Here is a 17,855-nt window from a genome sequence, read left to right as displayed (position 1 = left end):
CAAGTGGAGCAATGAAATTGACTAGACCAGAACCCCCCCCCCCACTTCTAGTCTGTTCTAGTCAATTTCATTTGCAACATATCTTGAATTTTTCCTTTAAAGAGTTTCATGAGGACAGGTATGGATAACCACCCATAGTATACTAAATGTGAATCTTTAAAGTTTGTTGCAGAATTCTTGGGGATTTTTACATTCAACAACATTCAGTAGGCCCCTGTGACAGTCCACGTGTCCACTGTAAGCAGTGCTGGTCACGCTTTAGGAAGTGTAGCTTAAGAGATTACAAAAACCCCTCCAGTGGCTTGATCACTGAAATGAGGTGTGAATCGCGCAATTAATATGTGTGCTTCAGGCCAATGACAGTTTTATACTTCTGTCTCCATGTGGCTAAAAAGGTAATGCGTTACGTTGCCTCGGTGGTCTGTATAACTCAAAAGCTTTCATATTCCTTGTAATTCAGTAAAACGCTATTTTAGCTGCATTGTAAGGTGCTTTTTTTTTAAAAAAAAAACTGTTTTGCAGAACTCCAAGTTTGCTCTTCTCTCTCTGTTGTGTGTGTGTGTGTTAATTTATTAAAATAGCTGCTGTAATTTATTTTCAGAATAAAAAAAATGTAAAAATGGAACAGACTTGCAGGCCAATCTTACAGTTCTGAGTTGGGGAGAGCAAAGATGTTTATATATGAACAATTTTAAAAGATGCACTTTGGGTGTGTTTAGACATGGGGCGGGGATCAGACTGTTTTATTGACTGCATTTTAAATGGCCTTGTCTGTATATATTGTATCAATAGGCACGTTTTGGTTTCTCATTTGGAGGCATTTCTAAATGCTGCAGGGTCTTGTCTGGAAAACAGATGTACTGAATAAGTTTGCCCTGGGGGCTGGGGTATTTTTTGTTTTGTTTTTTTGTCAGTCACAGGAGAGAACTTTTCCCCTCTCCTGTTAGTATCTCATTTCTATTGTGGATTTTCTTTTTCTGTTATTTCGGCTATGGGTTGTTGTTTGACAGGGTCGGTGGGGTTTGAAATAAAATAATTAAATGGTGAGTGATGTGTTGTCTTTTTTTAAGGTGATGAAAAGTTATTTGGATTAGCGGACCTTGCCTCCACCCCCACTCCAGCATTTAAAAAACATGCATCTGAGGTGAGCTGGTGCCATTTCTCCATACCGCAGAGCTGGGGCCAAGAGGCACTGTCTTGCCTTGGACCGCGTAGTGAGCAAGTTCGTCACTCTTATCCCACCCTGTTATACTAGCTAGCCATTGACCAGAAGACATTGTCAATATGGTGTAGTGGTGAGAGCATTGGACTAGGATCTAGGAGACCAAATCCTGCTCTGCCCTGGAAGCTCAATCAGTGACCTCGGTCCAGTCACCCTCTGTCAACTTAACTTATCCCTCTGGGGTAAACTGCGTGTAGGGAGAGGAGAACAATGCGGTCAGCTACTTCAGATTTGTGTTGGGAAGAAAAAAAGTATACATCACAGCTGGCTACTGTTGAGGAGAAAGCTCATCCAAGGGATATACATTTTAAAAAGATTAAAACCTTAGGCATCAATAAGATGCAGAAAAGCAGATTAAAGAAAGAACCTCGCTGTATCTGTAGCTGGGAGAATGTGTAAAAAAAAAAAGTTCAGGTAAGTGAAATGTTCCTCCCTAATTGTGTTAGATTTAAACAGGAGCCTGAAAAATGGATCTCTGCTGCAGTCTTCGGCCACCCAGTGTCCAGCCTATGCATTGCAAATACTACTTCTGCATTCCCTTTAAAACTGCATATTACAAACCTGGTGGCTTGCAAGGACTCTTACGAGGAAGAAACAGTTGTAGAAATCCCATCCTACTATTCATTGATTCCCCTTCTTGGATTCTCTGGCCTGTTCAATGTTGTGAGAACTTAATGCCCCCTCCTTTTTAAAAACATTCTGCCTTTATGTTTGAATGTAAAAGCATCAGTCTAATGTATGTATCTTGACTGATGCCTCTTTGACTGTCAGAAGCTTATGCTGGGAAAAAAATTTTTTTTGTCTTTAAGGTGCCACTGGACTCATGTTTGATTTAGCTGCTTGCAGTGTTCCATCCCTTCTAGTACATTTTCTAGTCCATCAGACGGGGGTGAGTTTTTTGGTGTTTTTCTTTTGCTCCATTTGCAGAAAGCAAAACAGTCTGGTGGAAGACTGAAATTGTGCCAGAAGAGATGGATTGCTGAGAGCAGCTAAGTGTCCAGATAAAAGAGAGGGGAGGATAGTGTGATGCCCCCCCCCCACACTCACACATTTTGATGGGAAGAGACCTCTATTTTGTTTATAGCAAGCCTTGTGTGGTTTTCATCTTCATAAGAGCCAGCCAGTTTACTCTAATGGCTGTGAAACCTCCTCCCTTTGATTGGCTGGGTCTTCTGTGTGATCATGGAATGTTCAAAATCTTCCCAACATTTAGGGTGATGTCCAGCTGCTTTGAGAGAAGGATTATGAGAATCTTTCTGGGAAGATGTAGGGAATTGTCCCCTACATGTAGGGAAGATGTAAGCTGTGTTCCCAAATTACCATGAATGTACGTACAATCCATTTACACTATGTACTTGATTTTTCTTCATATGTATATGTTGAATAATTTTCATGTTACAGTCAACATACGAAATGGCACAGTTATTTAGGTCCTGGTCTCTGATTTCATTTGTAAAGTGAGCATGCATTGGCTCTTTCTTGCAGGATGTACATGCGTTGACTGTAATGTGAACGTGGCTTTGGAGTGCACACTTGGTAGGGAGGACAGGAATCTGAGCTAGTTGTGGTTTCTGCTGTCACTATGACATCCCCCGCCCCCCTCCAGCCACTGAAACCAGGGTCATGATAGTGGGTGGATAATGAGCCAGCCAGTTCTTTCAACTGTTACCAAATGGAGTGGGAGAAATGTTGGAAGGGAAGGCAATGTTGGAAATTTCAGTTGGCGCAGAATGCTGCCGCCAGGAAGTTGACTGCAGTAGGTCCTAGGGACTGTATAGCTCCAGTCTTGGCCCGTCAGCACTGGCTCTCAATCTGTTTATGGGCACAATTCAAGCTGCTAGAGTCAACCTTCAAAGCCCTATATGGCTTGGGACCAGCATATCTGAAGGGTGGCCTACTCCCTCACAAACTCGTCTTCCAAGGATCTCCCTTTAGGTGAGATTAGACAGGCTGCAACCCAGAAGAGGGCCTTTTCGGTCGTGGCACCAAGGAGACGTGCCTGACCCCTTCTGCCAGAAGATGAAGACTTTTACTTTGTCTGGCATTCCCTCAGTGAACCTCCTTCCTGCCTTTTGTTTTTGTATATGTACTTTAGCTCAGTTGCAATTGTTTTAACAATGTGTTTTTGTTTGAAATGGTTTTAAAACCTGTTTTTATTATGTATTTTTAAATTTTTTTGCTGCTTTGGTGGACAAAAAGATGGGGCATGAATTTTGTAAACAAACAAAGCCTCTAAAGTGGAGTTTGTAATTTATTTACTTCATTTATACCCCACCTTTCTTCCCCCGCAATGGGGACCCAAAATGACTCATATCATTCTCTATTTTATCCTCACAACAACCCTTTGAGGTAGGTTAGGCTGAGAGTGGATGACTGGCCAAAGGTCATCCAGTGAACTTTGATGGCAGAGGGGATTTGAACCTGGTTTTCCAGATCCTAGCCTGACACTCTAACCATAGTACACCACAGGGCTTGAAGAGGAGATCCCAGAGAGTAGAAATGCAAAACCAACATAAGGCCGGCACACAGCAGCCCTCAAGCCTGTTTTTCAAAGGCAAGGCTCTGCTCTGGGATATTGTTGGGTGTGGTTGACTCTGGTTCCTTCGTATGAGCCTAGGGTGCTCTCCTCTCTCTTTGCACACGTTCCCGAGCCTGGTCTTGTGCTTAGTGTCTAGTCCCGGTTTTTGATCCTGGCCAGGGATTTCCTTCTCTGTTTCAATGGGGCCATGGCATGGAGCATTTTTTAAAGCTTCACTCATTCCTTACTCTTGGGTCATTTGAGAAAGAGCTGTGGAGTGAGGTGCTACATTGACCTCCAACAGAGGATTGAATTTGCAGTTGAGTTCTGGCTCCAAGTTCTACAGTCCTGCCTGAAATGAAGCCCTGAAAGCTATTTGAGTAGCCCCACTTTCAGCAGAAGTCTGAAGATAAAGGGCTTTTAAATAACAAAAACCCCACACCATGTAAAGGAAAACTTGACAATGGAAGTAAATTGGACAAGGAAGTCACAAACAGTCACTGCTTCAAATTAGTGTGTTCGAGGGGGAAGATTCTGTGTTTTGCATTCATCACTGCAATCAATGCAGGGGTGTGCACATTAGCAAAAGCTTCCAGACGGAAGTTTTTGGTGTTTCCTCTCTTATTTCCCTGGGAATAGTCCCCTCCATTGCACTTTGAAGACTTCTTGAGTGATTTTAAACAAACTAATAATTGCTATAGAGTGATAGCATTATGACAATTACCACTTTATTTCCTAACGCCCTCTGCTGGTGGGGCAGGGAAAATGATACCCAAGAGGAGTTGAAGGAAGAAAAATGGCACTGATGTGGGCAGGACCTTTGGAAATGTGCATCTTCTCATCCAGATGTATAATGTGCTTGGACTGCACTCTTCCTAAAAAGATCAGAGCAAAACAGTTTTAGGAAAGAGCATATGAAGGATGGAGAAAGGACAGTTACAGGATGGCACTGCGGGTACTTCGAAAACAAAAAAAATACTCCCGTTTGGAAGCCAAAGCAGAGATAAATCTCTCCTCTGTTTTAGGAATGGGTTTACTGTCACAATCTGACTTGTGGCTTCTTAAAGTAAGCTCAACCTTTATCATTTTTGGAAGCAGAACTGCTCCTGAGTTGTTGTCATTCCCTTTCCCCTATCAGCTCAGCATGAACACCCTTCGAAGCCCAATGCATATTTGACAGAATGGGGCTAGTGTTTGATCTCACAAAAATACATACATGTGCAAACATCTGCCAGGCACCCAAAATGCAATGAAACTTTGAAGAGGAGTTGAGAGTCTAGGGTTGGGGGGAGAATCTAAATAATTTAAGACACACATCCTCCCACCCCCCACCTCCAGGCCTACTTTCTTTGCATTTGATGTCTTCTCCCGTTCCTGGATGTAAAGTTAGCTCTGCATTCTCTGAATGTTGCTTGCAAGCTAGAAGGATTCCAGTCACTCCAAGTCAGCAATAAGCAAAATCTGTTTTGAGTAGTGAAGATATAAAAATTTTCTTCACTCTTTGGTGTAGCCACTGGCTTCTGCATGATTGGAAGATATAGCATCACAGTATGGCTGATAACTGTTCAGGCGGAGTGGCCATTTCATTATGCAGATCTGGGGCACCATCAAAAGTCAAAATGAATCCAAACCATGTTGGTTGTTATTCGCTGCTCATCAACTTGTCTCTTTCTGCTTCTGTGTGTGTGTGTGTTGTGGGACCCATGCTAGGGATGCGAACTCTGGATTAGGAAGTTCCTGGAGACTTAGGGAGGCTCTGGAGGGATGTGATGCTATACAGACTACCCTCTGAAGCACCTTCCAGGGGAGCTGATCTCTGCAGTCTGTAGTTATAATTCTGGGAGAACTCCAGGAGGTTGAAACCCTGGCGCATGCATCCCTGGAGCTTAGGTTCATAGCACGGAATTCTGGCTGTATGGAGCACCTTCGTATCCATCATGAACAAACTTGATTGCTAAACAGTCTAACTTGTAGGCTTTGTACCTAACTTGGACATCAAAACCCACCTCCCTTCTGGGTTTCTGGTTGTAACCCTCAGTCCAGAGTGTTCTGCCCTGGCTCAGAAGGAATCAGAAGGCAGCCCTTGCAAAAGCTGTGATAATAGGTTAGAAAATTGGCAGGGTGCGGGGGGGGGGAGTAGCCTGCAGCCACATGGTTTAGTGGCATTTTCATACCCTCCACATTTTTGACCTCTTCTGTCCTTTTTGTCTGGCCCTCCTAATTTCTGTCCACTGGCCAACACACACAAGCTCAACAGGCAGGGCAGAGAAAGGGTTATTAACCCCCCTCCCTTACTTTCAAGCAAACACAAAAAGATCACAAGACCCGGTGTCTGCAGTCACTCAAGGCTTGGGAAATGCAGTCTGGTGGGCAGGCCTCGTCAATGAAGAGCTTTGTTCCCACCACCCCTGCTGTAAATGTGCATCTAGGGAAGCTGAGAACTTGGCAACAGAGTTATCTACTGTGTTCTAAGTGAGGGTTTGTACTGTGGGAGTGTAGGTCCATTCTACAGGAGAAAAGCCCTTTGATGGGATCTGCTTTTTCCAAGCTTGCAGAGCTGCAATGACTCCTTTCCCCCTTGAGATGTAGCATCAGCAGCTGCTGATGCTCCTAGCGCGGAGTGAGTCTTGCCCCATTCAGGCATAAAGTTCAGCTCAGCCATCAGAGCACCAGTTTGATTTCTCTCTAGCAGATATCCAGTACGCAATACAAACACCTAGGAAATCTGGAACATAAGAGCATGTTGGGGGAACTAAGCAGTCCTATAAGTTTCTGTCAAGCTGGGTTTCCTCTGAGACACTTAGCTTTCTTCCTCACAGAGCTTTTGCTCCAGTTTGGCATCCCAACGGGACAGTTTTCTTTTTTAGAGCATTCACAGAATTTCATCAACTTTCTGGTTTGCTCTAATTGGTCCCAAGTATTTCATATGGTCTTTTGGGATAAATCACAGCCAACGAGTGTTTGCTTGCAGGTCATGTGAATGCAAAGGTGTGCTTATTTGAAGAACAGAAGTATTTTTCTCCCTTTCTCACAATACAAGAACTCATGGGCACTCAATGAAATTGCTGAGCAGTTGGGTTAGAACGGATAAAAGGAAGTACTACTTCACCCAAAGAATGATTAACACATGGAATTCACTGCCTCAGGAGGTGGTGGCAGCTTCAAGCATAGACAGCTTCAAGAGGGGATTGGATAAACATATGGAGCAGAGGTCTGTCAGTGGGTGTTAGCCACAAGGTATAGATGGAACTCTCTGTCTAGGGCAGGTCTAGGGCAGGTGTTTGGCAGGACAATCCGTTGGAGGGCTTCTAGTGTCCCTTCCTCACTGGCAGACCTCCTGAGGACACCTGGTTTTTGGCCACTGTGTGACACAGTGTTGGACTAGATGGGCCATTGGCCTGATCCAACATGGCTTCTCTTATGTTCTTATGCCACCCACATCAGCACCATTTTCTTTGATGTGAGCACCTACGGATGCCATTTCTTCTCCTGACACTAGAGGGCTTTCCTGATGTTTTGAAAGAGTGTCCCAGGTTAGCTTGATCTTGGCCGTTGTCACACGGGCTTTTATTTAGCGCTAAAATGGCGCTATTTCCCGGCAAACACCCACGTTATTCCAACACTAGCGATTTTCTCTCTTCTGCTTTGTGCTTGATAGTCGCGCTATTTTGTGCCTCAGTGTGAATGCCTCACATCGATGTATTTCGCCTCGCAACACCCTATGGCCTCCCTTCAATCCCAGAATCCATTTCTTCCCACGACTCCCCTTTTAAAATTTTTTATTATATCCTTATAACGCCATAACGACATAACACAATGCAAACTTTCTGCTGAAGTAAAAATGACTCAATCGCCATGGCAGAGTCTTCAGCGATGGGGATCACATCAGACGGAGTTTTTGGCGGGCAAAGGGCTATTTATATAATTTCAAAGTTGGAAAAACAAAAGGGTCAGCCAATGTTCTGGCCACTCCATGGGTGGGAAAAAAGGGCAACCTATCAGCATCGTAATGTTTTGCTCTAACGGAATGTTTATATGCTGTTATTCTGTTATAGCGGAATTAAACGCCAGAATAATAAAAAAGGGGGGGGAGGAGCTGCTTCTGCGCGGTTAGAGAGAACAGAACAGACCGCTTCGGTGTGGACAGCTGGTGGCGTGAAGAGCTGTTAGGTGACCCAAAGAAACGTTACTGTGCCGATAACAGGTAGGACGCTATATGCTGTAAATTTAACAGAAGAGATGCCCATGTGACGACGGCCCTTGTCAGATTTCAGAAGCTAAGCAGGGTCGGTGCTGGTTAGCTCTGAGATGGGAGGCTACAAAGGAAGGCCAGGGTGGCTATGTAGAGGCAAACCACCTCTGTTTTTGCCTTGAAAACCTAGCAGAGGTTGCCATAAGTCGGCTGCGAGCTGATGACACTTCACACATGGACAGGGACAATATTTCGATATATCGTTTTAGTGTTATAATGCTATAGCAATTACTTCACTAATTTTATTTTTAAAAATTGTGTCTGTCCAATGCATGGATGTATGTGTGTGCATGTGAAGGAGGAACAGAGGGGGATGGGAAAGGATGCTGTTTCTGTACACGAGTCTTCTCTTTTGCACAAAAGAGAGAGAAGCTGCTGCAGTAGCTTAAAGGGAAGGATGAGAACGTAGCTAGAGCAGCAATGGAGGAAGGGCGACGAGCTACTTTTCAATCCTTGGAGAGTGACCTTCTGTGACCCCCTGCCCTTGAACACTCTAGTGCCTGAGGAAGAAATTCAATGGCTGCCTGCCACACCCCAAAGACCAGGGAGCACCATCTGCAGAGCTTCCACTGCCCCAGCAATGGGCCCTCATAAGAGCATGACTCTCCTCTGAGGTGAAAAATCCAGACCTTGTACCTCCAATGTGCTAATGGCTGTCAGGGCCCAATCCACTGGGAGGGCTGCTGGGCAAGCCGTGAGTTACTTGATGGGCAGGGAATTGACAGGAGTACCTTTCTGCCATCACCATGGCACTGTGCTGGGAAAAGGAGGCACCTGGTAATTGTCATGGAAGTAGCAGAGGTGCTGTTCCTCAGTCAGGAAAAGAGGATGCCTGCTTGGTCTCCAGCTTAAACCTTGTGTCCTGGAGAGAATATTTCCTTACTAGCTTTTCGGCTTCTTTGAATTACAGGCCTGTCTTTTTGTCTTGCTCTATTCCCCGCCCCCTGCCCCCACTCCGGCACAATACAAGTCTTTTTGTACATGGCCAGCTGCCCTTATTCCACCCCCCCTCGTTCAAAATCACATCCCCACCCCTTAAAAACATGGCTGACTGCCTTCAGAACTCTACTTTTAACTTCTCAGTAGCAAAGAAAGTTTCTGCTGCCAGCCCCCATATCTTTTCTCTCACTGTCCACTCGTTTCCTGCCAAGGTTCAAAGTGACACAAGTGTAGTAGACACACAAAGCGGCATTCTTTTTGGCCTCAGTCAAGCACAGACTAGGCACCATCTGGTTTATGAGTGACATGTGTGCCTCATAATAGCTTTGCTGTTGTACAGCTGAGGCAGGCGGACATTGATCTAGATGAAGTTCTGGTCAAGAAATGCTCTATGCTTCAGAGACTTGAAGGGCTGAAGAAGGGGCTGATTTGTTCAAACTGATACAAAGTTCAGTCTTCCACCACCCCTTCCTCTTGGCCCTCCAAAACTTCCTTTTATATGCCTGTTTCCCCCCAGCCAACAGCATCCAGTCTCTCTTGGCCTTAAACTCTTCCTCATGAGTGTCCTTTTTCTTTCTATTTGAATTTCCAAACCTAAATTGTCATCCCTGCCTAGAACAGATCTCTCTCTGCATGTCCACCCTACACCTGACCACTAGCACAGGGTCCATCCTCTCCACCTGAGATGTTTTCCCATCCAAGCTGCCCTTTCCTTTTCCTTGCAGAACTGCAGTGTTTGCCAACATTCTACTACAGGCCCCAGTCAATTCAGGAATTAGAGTGTTCACTGACTTGCATGACTGCAACTCATGGGGGTGTAGGACGAGGCCTCACAGGCAACAAGTTGTGCATTTCACTCCAGTTCCTTTTGTATAAAGATGTCTGAGCCTTGCAAAAGTATCAACATTTCAACAGGTCTTACTCAACAGATAGAAACTGGAATTCTTCAGAGCATACACAATCACATTGATGAATAGAGGGGGGGGGGGAATCTGAAAACAAAATGTGTTTCCAATCATGCATTCCTGAAGTTGTAGTGGTGGGGAGTGCTCTCAAGCCATAGCTGACTTCTGACGAACGCTGACGGGGTTTTCATGGCAAGAGACTAACAGAGGTGGTTTGCCATTACCTGCCTCTGCAACCCTGATATTTGTTGGTCTCTCAATTACTAGCCATGGCTGACCCTTCTTATATCTTAAATCTTCAGAAGAGGTGGTATCTGTCCATTTCCCTTGCTCTCATACTGCAGAACTCCCTTTCCTCTAGTGTGGTTCCTGAGGGTATCTAGAAACAAAATTTAAGGAGTTGTAATGGACTGCAGAAGGTGGGGTTAGGAAAGTCCCATTTTGCAAAGTCTGCAGATGGTTGGATACACTCTGACATTTCAGGTTTACATCTTTTGCTCAAAGCGTAGGAATTACAGCTGAGGATGGTGGAGCGGGGATTTGTAGTAGCAGTCAAGAGAGTGTCCATATGTAGGGAAAGCAATTATATTTCCTTAGGCTGCTTTTGTAGTGGTACTCACTGTTACTGGGTGCAGACTCCTCTTGAAGGCTCTCACAAGTCTTGTGAGAGGGAATTGGTGGAAGTCAGTGCTTATGGATATATGAATAATGGTACCTTTAAAAAGCATTTGTGTTCACACACCTATAAATTTACAAATGTTTAGGTCTTAGAGTGTCTGAAACACTTCCGAGTAAACACCTGAAATATTTTTACAACAGTCTACTCTTGCAGTTTTAGTCTAAAATTTATCTCCTGCAATATAACGCTGTGAAAAACTGAGCTGCCTTCTGGCTTCTCTTGATAATTAATTACTCCTTTCTTGCACTTCTATTTGTTTGTAGCTTTGGACATAACTATATCTGCTAAATTAACTGCACTTCATGCATTTCAACAAGTGAGCCAAGCTCCTGCTAGAGGTAAACTAGACAAGCCCATTTTTTGAGTCAGGTGTGGGTTCCCCCAACCATGAGGGGTGACCCTCAGTCACCCCTCATGCAGATGGAAACTTAGATCCTAAGTGTGCAGGGTCTGAATTGGGATTGGAACCTTGCCATGTGGGGGGGGGGTTCTTAAGCCTTCTTTTCTGTGCCATTTTCAAGGCCAGAAATGGTTCTGGGGATACTAGTCTATTCGCCCCACTGAAGAGCTGCTCTTATAGACCATTAATACATTTTAATACCTTCCTTCTATCAAGAACTCAGGGAGTTGTATGTTATTCTCCCCTCCTCCAGTTTATCTTCACAACAACCCTGTGAGGGAGGCTAGGCAGAGAGAGAGCGAGTGTGTGCATATGTGTGTGTGTGTATATACATATATGTATATATACACATATATATATATATATATGTATACACACACACACATATATGTATATATATATACACATATATACACACACACACACATATATGTATATATATATACACATATACACACACACACACATGTGTGTGTATACATATATATGTGTATATATACTAGGTTCTATATGTGTGTGTGTGTGTGTGTGTGTGTGTGTGTGTGTGTGTACACACACATATATACACCCAATGAGCTTCGTGGTAGAGTGGGGATTTGAACCTGGGTCTCCCAGAACCTAGTTGACACTTTAATCACTACGTCACTCTGGAATTGAATCGCAACTTGCTCTCTTACCCATCACACTATAGGTGCAAATTGCAGCAAGCCCCTCGTTTTAAGGCTGCATTCCCTGCATTCCAGTCCTTTAGAACTAACCTTTACTTTGGGATGCTCCCGCTGCAGAGCGCAAGCTCTTGCTCCTGCTCCAGGCCATCCAGATGTATCATGCTTGCTTGCTCTGCCCCCAAAATTGGGTCGTCTTGATTTCTAGCAAACTGGAACTGATTTCATTACGATTAAATGTTTATTTGCCAGAATGAATACATGGTGAGGGGAGCGTGTATAGTATAAAATCTGTGGCATTTAATTCTAACGGGTTAATAAGGTCTGTTGCTATTGCATAGACCACCCCTCGTATAGCATACATACAGTGCAAAAAAAAAAAAAGGGAGTGGGACAAAGTTGGTTATGTGGCTTTGCAGTGCCTGCAGCCCTTAGGCTCTCTTGCTCCATTGTCTGCTCAGCCTGTACACTGGTACATAGAACATGAAAAAGATGTAACTCTCCAACATCCTTTCCTCTTAAGAGTCCAAGCTTCCCTGACTCTCTCTCTAAACTTGATGAGGGGGAATGGATATTAAGCTCATTGTAATCAACGTGCATAGAGGTGGAGTCAGCATGTACGTGCCAGCCCTGCTCCTACCATGTACATTAACAGAGTGAACTACATGCTGTCCTCTCATATGTGTTGTCACCGTGTTGTATGAATAAAGCAACACGTGTTTTCTAGCTTTGGTAAACACTATTAGAAATCCAGATTTTTGCAGTAGATGTTTGCGCATGCCAAAGCTGGAAAATACATGTGTTACACTAGTGATGCAAAATAGTGACTGGGCAAACTATAAGGACTATGTATAGCATGCTCTCCTATTATGCAAAGTGGGAATGCTACAATTATAACCATTGATATAGAAATGCTGCTCTGTTCATGTTTACAGTCACAGGCTGGGGGGCAGAGCTTGTGTGTGTAAAGTCTGGGCTCACAACTGCATGTTGACAGAGCCAGGTTGCGCACTCATGCGTCATTCCTCTATAGGTAGGTTTATCAACCTACAGGTGGAGCCTGGAGATCTCCTGGAATTACAACTGACCTCCAGACTAGAGACATCAGTTCCCCTGGAGAAAATGGTAAATTTGGAGTGTGGACTCTATGGCATTACACCCATGCTGAGGTATCTCCCCCCCCCCCAAAAAAACTTCTCCCTTTCCAAGCTCTGCCTCCCTTTCCGTATCTACCTATGATGATGCGAGTATGCTGGCAAACCAGAGAGCAACAGAATATCTGTGCGGCAGTGGACTGGATCCATTTAGGGGATTGATTTGCATAATTTAATTCAATTCAGATTTGTGAGAGTAATGGTGTGTTAGTGTTAGATGAGGACCTAGGAGGACCTGGGCCTGAGTCCTACGCCACCATGGAAGCTTGCTGCAGGGCCTTGGGCCAGTCACACACTCTCAGCCTAACCTACCCCATGGGGTGTTATGAGGATATAAAATGGCGGAAAAGAAAATGATGTAAGCAGTTTTGGGTCCCCATTAGAGAGAAAAACAGGGTCAAAATGTCCTCAGGACATGGTCAAGGGTTCCACAAGAAATCCACAAGAATAACTTAATAAACTAGAAATACCAGGTTCCAAATATCCCTCAAATATTGTGGTTATGTGAGCTCTCACACATATGCACACACAGCAGCTCTTTACAAATAAATTTTCTTGATATTTTTAATATCTTTATACAATGCTTGTAATGTTTTATGATAATGTTTAATGGAATGTTTTAAATGTTTTTAATGCTGTTATCTGCTCTGAGCCTGCTTGCGGGGAGGGCGGAATATAAATATGATAAAATAAATAAATAAATAAAATAATAATTTAGCAGTAATTGAATTGCATACCCTGGAATCATCCTTTTCTAGCCTGTAAATGTTTTCATAGAAGTTCCTTGGGTTTGGAAAGTAAATTTAGGGGTTCCATGGAAAAAAGATTGGGAAATACTAGTATAAATGAAGTAAGTAAGTAAGTAGGTAAGTAAATAAATAAAGAGGACCATTTCAGACAGAATGGAGTGCCTCCAAAGCACCATTAGAGGGCAGAACTCCAAAGGCTGCTTCAGCATTGGCAATTGATCTTTCCCAAAATCCAGTTCACAGGAGGCTGCCTCTATGTTTTTATTACCCTCTTCAATACGGCATTCTTGGCATCCGGTTCAGTACGCGCTGCAAACTTATTAATGACAAAGTAATTTGTGAGACAAGTACTTTACATTCTTTTATCTACATGGCCCTTGAAAAAGCTCCCTGGGGACAAATCAATATTATTTCTTATTTTACAGGTGGCCAGTGCTTATTCTTTACCAAACAGAGGTGCTGGGGCCCTGGTCTGCTTAGAAATCACATTCTCTGCCTGGAGAACCCCGCAAGGAATGTATGTTCAGAGCTCCCGTTGTTAATAAGCACCCCATGGCCCATTTAAATAAGAGGCTGTTCTAGTCCTCTGACACATGTGAAAGATTACAATTCCTTTGAGAACGTACAAAGTGCAGTTAACACTGCAGAACATGAATGAGGCTCAAAATGTTTGAGAGTACAGCAGGGGTCAGCAACCTTTTCTCATTAAAGAGCAAAATTATGTCAAAATTCAGAGCAAGAGATCAACCAAGAGCCAATATAGGAAAAGTCCATTGGCACCACTGAAAGCAGGCAACATATCAGTATTGATAACGGACACAATAATTAATAATACTTAAACTTTCTGCAGTCCAAGTGCTGGTTGTTGTGAGTCCTTTATTAGGAAGCAGCACACCCTGGGTCTCACAATGTATAATAAATATATGCAGGAGCAAACTATGCAGTGGTTTTAGTGCACTGACATAAATCTGAGAATGGCTTGCCCTGGGATTCCTGGCAACTGTTCACCTCTCTTCTTTCCCTTTCTGCAAAGCATCTCTACGTAGCCCTTAAGTCCCATCGAAATCTTGGCCTGCCATTCCCTTTACATACTTATTATTCTAACACCCTGCCAACCCCTCCAATGGACCTTAACTTAAATATTTTCTTTTGTTTTTGAAAGAGCAGCTTTTAGTTCCATATATTGGGCTCTAGTGCCACAGGGTTGCAGGGCCCTGGAAGAGAACATAAGATAAGCTTTGCTGGATCAGAGTGATATTCCATGTAGTCCAGTATCCTGTTTCCAACAGTGGCCAGTCAGATGCCACACACAGAAGCCCACAATCAGGTCCACTGACAACTGCCCTCCTCTGCCAGCTCCTCTCTGGTATTTGGCGTTAGGAGGCATTTTGCTTCCAGAGCACTGACCGTTAATTTCCAAGCATCACATGAAATCTATACCTGCAGCTTGTTGTACTCAAGATTCCTACTGATCGAGTGTAGACCACATCACAGCCTGCACGTTCCCACTAGCAGAGAACATCATGATGGGGCAACGGACGGTGGTGAATCCCTTAAAATTTCTTGGTGCTTACAAATGTCTGACCACTCCTTGCCAGCTCTGATTAAATCCAATCCAGAAATTATCCTTGGCACTGAAAATACCTTCTGCGGCTTTGTTGAAACTGAGCCTGGGAGAATGACTTACCAAGAATTGATCCCATTGCCTAGTCCAGAGGAAGCTAGATTTCCATAGTCACACAAGTCCAATGTTCTGCCCAGCGAATCACCCTGGAATAAACCAGTCTGGATACATGCACGAAAAAACAATCTAGCCAGGGTGGGACTGTCTAAGAGAGGACTGCAACATTTGTTCTTGTGGTTTGTTGCAATGCTTATTGGTGTTGGCAAATGGGTGAAAGGTAGGGTGTGTTTGCAGATGCACAGAGATGCATTTAATCTTTCATTTAGACATCATACTCTCTTTCCTCGTACAAAATAGAAACGGAAGTTGCTTTAAATCAGTGCTAGAAAATCTACCACTGCTTAGACTCTACTGGAGTGCTTCTGAAACAGGAAGCTAGTAGCAGGAGAGGATCATTTAATTTGAGCCATCCATGTGTAGTGGTTACAGCATGAGACTAGGATCTGGGAGAGCCAGATTTGAATGCCTACTGTGCCACGGAAGCCTGCTGGGTGACCTTGGGCTAGTTGCGCACTCTCAGCCACATCTACCTCGCAGGGTTATTGTGAGAATAAGGAGCAGTTGTAAGCTGCTTTGGGAAGAAATGCAGGGTACAAATGAAGAAAATAAAAAAAAACGTTCTGCTGTAACTGTCTTTATTTTTGTTTCAACTGACCTCCTGAAAGGAAAGCTACTTCCCAGGTCAGGACCAATGTGATCTGAGCATATGCGTGGCCTTTGCAGCGCTAGGCTATCTTGCTACATTTACTTCACAGCGTCAATGAGTCACACTTATTATATAGTATTGCATTTGATGAAGCATCAGGTCCTTTCCTTTAAGGGGTATTTATTCTATTTGAAACCCTACTGGCTTTGAGGATTTAATATTTAATACATTTCTATAACACACTCTCCAAATATATTTCCCGAGGCAGTTATATTTCTTTTATAGGGTTATCGGGAAAGAAAGCAGTGTATGAATTGTTTGATTTTAAGGAATGTCCATTATTACTATTACTATTAGTCACTGATCTTTATTCCCCATAAAACCCAGGAGGGATGCCTTTTCATTCTGCTATTAGAACTCTTAGACTGTTGCTCTTGGCAAACTGTTCCATCCATCCAGGTTTACAGGTGACCTAGGGAAGGAACCATTTTCCATCTGAGGAGAATATGCAACTCACCAAGTCCATTAGCAAAAACTGGGAATGACAGCAAGTATTTGAAGGAGTGAACGGAGATGAGGCGGACGTTGTACGCCACTTTGGGTCCCCATTGGAGAGACAAGTGGAGTGTAAATGAAGTAAATAATAAAAAATAATAATGTCTGCCTTCCCCTACACCCACAGTCTCCAGAGAAAGGGAAGCAAGCATCTATTTTAGCGTAACTAGAGAGTATGCCTTCTTTACTAGAACTTGCAAAATGTGTATGGAGGTGACAGGAAAAGTTGTGCGGCATTAAGGAGTCCCAAAGACCCTCATTTCACTCAGGTTTGCAAAAGACACATTCTGTCAGGGAAGCAATTGTTCTTCTCTTCCTAATTTGTTGGGAGGATGGAGGAGAAAATGGGTTGGGAGGAGAGATGATAAAGCAAACCTGTCCTCACTAGATTTGCAAAAGAGGCATGGGTCAGCAAGTGTGCTCTTTAAGGGCTGAGGGCCTTCTAATTTCTTAGGGTTTTTTTTAATGGGAGGAGGGGGTGCAATCCAGGGGGCTTAGGAAAGCAAGCCTTTCTGCTAGCTAGGTGGGTCCCTGCCTTGGGCTATCTATCGGTGGAGGTTGCCTGTCTGCAGCCCTCTCCAGGTTCTTAAGGAAGGGGAGATGACAGCTTTCTGGGTTGCCAAGGGAAGGCAACGCAGGGGAGCCAGGCGTTTATTCATTTGCAAAAGAGGTGTATGCGGGGGGGGGGGGGGTCGTTGCGTCAGGCAAGATCAGGGAGTGCTTCTCTGCCCCCCTCCCGGGTTCTTGATTAAGAGGGGTGACTGACAGCAGCTTCATTGTAGAACAGGACCTCGCATTTCCCCACGGTTTGCAAAAGGTGTATCCGCGCGTGTGGCGGGGGGAGGGGGAGGGCGTTGCATCAGGCAAACAGCCTGTGTGTCTGTGTGTGTGTGTGTGGGGGGGTGTTGGCTTTCTCCCACCCCCACCCCCGAATTCCCCAGCGTGTAAAAGAGACAGGAGACTCACATGACCCAGTTCAAGCGGTGTCTTTGGATGGCCGCAAGTGGGGAATGAACAGGGAGGGGCCATGGGGTGGAGACAGACAGACAGATAGAGGGCGGGGGGGGGGGGCTGGATCGCGCGCTTTGCAGCTGTGTCCGCCGACAGCAGCCCTGCCGGCTGTCCCCTGCCCCATGGATCGCCCCGGCGCCGCCCCTTGGAGACCGTGAGGGGGCCCGTGATGGAAGAGGTAAGGGGGGACTGGGGGGCGGCTGCTGGGAGGTCGCAGCGGTGGGGCTTGGGGCTGGCAGAGCAGGGCGTGGTGCTTGCTTGAATGTTCACTAGAAGGGTGTTCGTTCGCAAGGGGAGGGCTCCGTTGCAAAAAGAGTGGGGGGCTTGACTTTGGTGGCTCTCTGGGAGCAATGGGGGGGGGTTAATAGGAGCGACGCATCCCTAGGTATAAAGGATGGGGCGGGGTGAAGAAAGGGGCGCTTGTTGCAGGGCCGGCGTGTGGGGCTGGAGAGCCGCGCTGTAAGGCAGGGTTGCAG

The sequence above is a fragment of the Eublepharis macularius genome, chromosome 12 (assembly GCF_028583425.1).
Source record: "Eublepharis macularius isolate TG4126 chromosome 12, MPM_Emac_v1.0, whole genome shotgun sequence".
NCBI classification, from domain to species: Eukaryota; Metazoa; Chordata; class Lepidosauria; order Squamata; family Eublepharidae; genus Eublepharis; species Eublepharis macularius.
This window is presented reverse-complemented; position numbering follows the sequence as displayed.